Here is a 5,753-nt window from a genome sequence, read left to right as displayed (position 1 = left end):
TTAAAAACTTAAGAATAGTACTTCATTAAAATGCTGTCCTGTTTGTGAATATAGACCAGCGTTAGAGCAAATGTCTGTCTAGCACACATATGGCTCTGTATTTGATCCCTAGCACTCTTCTTGCCAACACAACAATCTCAATAGCCAGGTGAAATGGCATGCACCTGCAAGTCCCAACTATAGGGGAGGAAGAGATAAGAGCATCATTTAAACCTTGGAGTTTAGGGTCAGACTGGGCAACAGAAAGACAACATCCCTATTTCTTGGGGAAAGATGGAAGAGTACCAGGGATTGAACTCAGGGGCACTCAACCACTAAGTCAAAATACCAATCATATTTTCTATTATATTTAGAGATAGGGTCTTCTTGGAACCTTGGCATTATTGACATTGGCTTTAAACAAGAGATCCCTCCTGCCTCAGCATTCCAAGCCACTGGGATTACAGGCATGCATAAGGAAGTCAAGCAAAAACCCATCTCTTTAAAGAAAAAAAAAACTCTTTTGAATATGCCAACCCACCCAGGTCTCAACATTTTCTAATCATTTCATCAACTCAATTGGCACAGTTGAACAAGTACCAGTTGGACATGAAAGCTTACTCCACTCAGATATTCAGCATGGAGCTGCGGTAAAAGTTAGCAGTGCTTCAATTGTCACCTGCATTTCTTAAGATGAGGTGATTGTGAAGATGAGGCAACTCGCAGGAAATCATAGGTTAGATCTTTCTCACAAGTATACTCATGGGGTTATACCATAAGGAGGTTGAAGAAGATGATGCTTACCAGGATGAAAATGGAGGAAATTCAAAATGACAACTAAATGAGTCTTTGGCACTTACCAGGCTTCATGGGCACACTCCAGATGCTGTGCAACTGAAGTGGACTTGCACTGCTCAGCACTTTCCATGTCAACCACAATGTTATCCAGAAAAGCAAGAGGTGAGGACCAAAGACAGCCGCCCTTGGCCCTGGCTTTTCTCATTCAGTTTTCCTCAGCATCAGGATGCAAATGACTTGAAGTCCAATTGCACAATTTGGGGATGCATACATGTTAGCTCTGACTGACAGCATTCAGAAGGAACTGGAGGAATGTGCAACCTAGACTCCCAGTATAATTGGAAAGCCTTTCCTCAGAAATATTGTGCTGAAAAAACTAAAAATCAGCATATAGGTCATCAGATGTCCCTGAAAAGCAGACCTCGTGGGGGCTCCCTGCCAACATCAGGAGCTAGGTGACCGCAGAGTCATGATACCCCCATGTGACAAAACTAGCAAAGCAACACCTAGCAGGCCTGGAGTATAGTGTGAGCTGTCAGACTTCAGCGGGGTACCCTGTCCTGCTGGACCCGAAGCAATCCCTGGCCTGCTCGACTGCGCCCCACAAACCCCATAGCTCCAATTCAACTGGGTAAAGAGGTTAGAATCCCATTTCTTGAAAGATCAGGCCCCTGGCCCTGGATCCCTTCCCCTATGCTCTTACTGTCACCACCCAGCTGGCACTTCTTTTCAATCTCGGTCTGAAGGAGCCAGGATCAGAAGAGTCTCTGGTTGCCATAGGAGGTGTGATGCCACCAAGCTATTATACCACCACTCTGTGAAATCAGGCGCTGTCTGAGGTGCAGGCACGAGGTCACAGAAGCCACTCCTCAACATCCAGGAGGCCCAAATTGTGAAGAAATCCTCTGGGGAAAGAGAAATTACCTGCTCCTACGGGAGCCTGGAACCTCTGTGCTCTTCGCACCTGCCATGCCCGAAGCCAGCCCGTTCCACTGAGAATAGAGTCGCTCTGCCATCTTCTCCTCTCACAGAACGGAAATACTAGAAACAGAAAGTAAGGCCATTTTCTGAGGGGAATGGATAGAAGATGAAGGATTGAGAGATCCAGAATATGACTTTCAGCCACTTATCTCACTCCATTGAAACTTGAAAGAGCTACAAACATAACGAGTGGCAGGTGGAGATTGCATGAGGAATTTGTGTTTACTTCCTGCCAGCATATATAGATCTTGGGACCCCAGACCTCGTGAGCCATTACCATTTCCCTTTTCCTCTTTAGATTTACTGACAGGGTCTGGCTGTGTTCCAGAAGTGTTCCCTCATTTGGGGAAAAAGTCTTTGCTCAGGAGAAACAACTTTTTCTCCCTCAGCCTTAATTAAGATGGTAGGCAAGATCCAGCACCTTCACTGGATTGTGACTTTTCCCAGATATCTCCTGGTTAGAAACTGACCAAGGAAAATGTCAGAAGGAGAAAGAGGTGGGAAAAAGGAGTCAGTGGTTTGTGATTGGAATGACTAGGGATCCAGGTGTGAATAATCCCCTATATCGACCTTCATACTGACAACCTGAGCATATTCATATTCTCACATACACCTTCCTCTCCTTCTGCCTCCCCCGCACCCAGATCCCAGGATTACTGACTTCATTTTCTGCTCAGTGCTCAGCTAAAAACCTTTTCCACCTTCAATACATAGGGATGAACATTTCCCCTCAGGAAGCACCTCCGGATTGTAGGTCTTGATGTGCATGAAAGGTTACTTGCAGGATTGTTGTGGAGAGGAAGATGAAGATTTTCTAAGAAATTTGGAGGCTTTGTTTGGGGCTGGGTTGTCTGCAGACAATTTGACAGAGTCAGACCACTAGAGGAACTTGAGTGTACTGGAAAGCAGGTCCTGTGAAGTTGAAGAGATAGCTCCTCTTGGAGAGCATTCACCTAGCATGTGCAAGGACCACAGTTTGAGTCCCTACCCTGATCCTCAAGGTGGGAAGGGACAGAAAGACTTTTGAATATGCCAACCATCCCTCCTCTCATCTTTTTCTTCTCTTTTCATCAACTCAATTGGCACAATTGAAAACAACCACTTGGACACGCAAGCATTTTCCAATCAGACTTTCAGCATGGAATTGCAGTCAAAGGTAGCAGTACATTCCAAGTCACCTGCTTTCTTAGCAGGAGGTGTTCCTTGACATGAGTCAACTCACAGCAACCCCAGACCCCTTGAGTCATCACCACTTCCCTTTTCCTCTTTATATTTACTGACAGGGTCTGGCTGTGTTCCTGACATGTTCCCTCATTTGGGGAAAAAGGCTTTGCCCAGGAGAAAGACCTTTTTCTCCCTCATCCTTAAATAAGATGGTAGGCAAGATCCAGCACCTCCACTGGGTTGTGTCTTTTGCCCACATATCTCCTGGTTAGAAATTGTCCAAGGAAAATGCCAGAAGGAGAAAGAGGATGGAGGGAGGAGTCAGCAGTTTGTGATTGGAATGGCTAGGTATGCAGGTGTGAATGATTCACCATATCTCCCTTCATACTGACAACCTGAGCATATTCTGATTCTCACATGCACCTGCTTCTTCTTCTGTCTCCCCTCCAGCCAGTCTCCAAGTTCACTGACTTCATTTTCTGCTCAGTGCTCAGTTACAAACCTTTTCCTTCTTCCATAGATAAGGATAAACATTTCCCCTCAGGAAGCACCAATGGATTGTGGGTCTTGACGTGTAAGAAATGTTCCTTGCAGGATTGTTGTGGAGGGGAAGATGAAGATTTTCTAAGAAATTTGGAGGCTTTGTTTGGGGCCTGGGTTGTCTGCAGACAATTTGACAGAGTCAGACCACTAGAGGAACTTGAGTGTACCTGAAAGCAGGTCCTGCGAAAGCTGGAGAGAGAGCTCCACTTGGAGAGTGCTAACCTGGCATGCACAGGGGCAATGGTTTGAGTCAGTACCCTGCTCTTCAGATGGGGAAGGGATGAAAAACTTTTGAATATGCCAACCCTCCCTCCTTTCATCTTTTTCTTCTCTTTTCATCAACTCAATTGGCACAGTTGTAAAACAACCAGTTGGACACCCAAGCCTTTTCCAATCAGACTTTCAGCATGGAGCTCCGCTCAAACTTAGCAGTGCTTTCCCGGTCACCTGCGTTTCTTAGCAGTAGATGTTCCTTGACGTGAGTCAACTCATAGCAACTCATAGGTGAGCTCCTTCTCACGACTATGTTCATGGGGTTTTATCATCAGCAAGCTCTTCAAGAAGATGATGCTCACCAAGTTGCAAAAGGCAGGAAATTCAAAATGACAACTGCACTAGTCTTTGGCAATTATCAGTTTACTTGAGCATAGTAAAGATGTCATGCAACTGAAGGGGACTTGCACTTCTCAGCCCTTTCCAATGCCCCAGGTTCCAGCTGTCTCCTGTTAGGGCTATCTCAAAAATTATGGGTAACCGACCAAACAGGATGTGATGTTTCCCAATTCAATGAGCACCTAAGCTGGAGTGCTGCACTCCATGCTCCCCTGCCCTGAGCTGTCAGCAGGCATCAGACCATGTGGCTGCTAGGACCCTAGGCCAGTAGTCTGACTCAGCCAAATACCTGGTGTTCCCAGACCAGAAGGATTGGCTTCCGAGGTAGATGCCGATGGGGCCGGTGTTAAACTGGGTGAACTCGTGACCTCATGAAACTCTCCATACCTCCTTGGTCCCCCAGTCCCTGTGGGGGCTCCCGGCCCACAGCAGGAGCTAGGTGACCTTGCTGTCATAATGCTTGGTTTTTCCATGCCAGCAAAGCTCTACCTAGAAGGCCTGGAGTGTAGTTCATGCTGTCAGGCTTCAGCAGGGTACCCTGTCCTGATAGAATGGGAGCCATCCCTGGCCAGCTCGGGTGGTTCACACAAACCCCATAGCTCCACTTCAACTAGGTGAACAGGTTAGGTTCCCATTTCTTGAAAGATCAGGCCCCTGGCCCTGGCTCCCTTCCTCTCTCCTCTTACCATCACTGCACAGCTGGCGTTTCTTTTCAATCTCGGTTTGAAACACTCATGATCCCAAGTGTCTCTGATTGCCATGGGAACCGTGATGCCACCAAACTGTCAAGTCCCCCCACTCTGTGACCTCAGGTGCTGTCTGAGGTGCAGGCATGAGGTCACAGAAGCCACTCCTCAACATCCAGGAGGCCCAAGGACTGGAGAAATCCTCTGGGGAGAGAAAGATAGTGCTTCTACAGGAGCCAGGAAACTCTGCGCCCTCCACACCTACCATGCCCGAAGTCAGCTCCTTCCACTGAGAATAGAGTAGCTCTCTGATCTTTTTCTCTAAGAAACAGGAACACTGAAAACAGAAAGTGAGGTCATTTTCCGAGGGGAACAGATTGAAGTTGAAGGATTGAGAGACCCAGGATATGACTTTCAGCAACTTATCTCACTCCATTGAAACGTGAGAGAAAGAGCAACAAAAATAACGAGCATCAGGTGGACATTGCATGAGGAATTTGTGTTTTCTTCCTGCCAGCAAATATCAATCCTGGGACCCCAGGCCCCATGAGCCATCATGATTTCCCTTTTCCTCTTTGGATTTAATGACAGGGTCTGGTTGTGATCCTGAGGCATTCTCTCATTTGGGGAAAATGCTTTGCCCAGGAGAAACACCTTTTTCTACCTCATATTTAAAAAAGATTGTAGACAAGATCCAGCACCTTCACTGTGTTGTGCCTTTTTTTCAAATACATCCTGGTTAGAAATTTTCCACGGAAAATGGAAGAAGGAAAAAGAGGAGTGAGGAAGAAGTCAGCAGTGTGTGATTGGAATGGCTAGGGATCGAGATGTGAATAATCCCCAATATTTCCTTTCATACTGACAACCTGAGCTTATTCTCATTCTCACATATGCCTGTCTCTCCTTCTGCCTAACCCCAACTGGCCTCCATGCTCACTGACTTCATTTTCTGCTTAGTGTTACAAACCTGTTGCTCCTTCAATAGATAGG

The sequence above is a fragment of the Sciurus carolinensis genome, unplaced genomic scaffold (assembly GCF_902686445.1).
Source record: "Sciurus carolinensis unplaced genomic scaffold, mSciCar1.2, whole genome shotgun sequence".
NCBI classification, from domain to species: domain Eukaryota; kingdom Metazoa; phylum Chordata; class Mammalia; order Rodentia; family Sciuridae; genus Sciurus; species Sciurus carolinensis.
Note: the sequence above shows the minus strand (reverse complement) of the source record.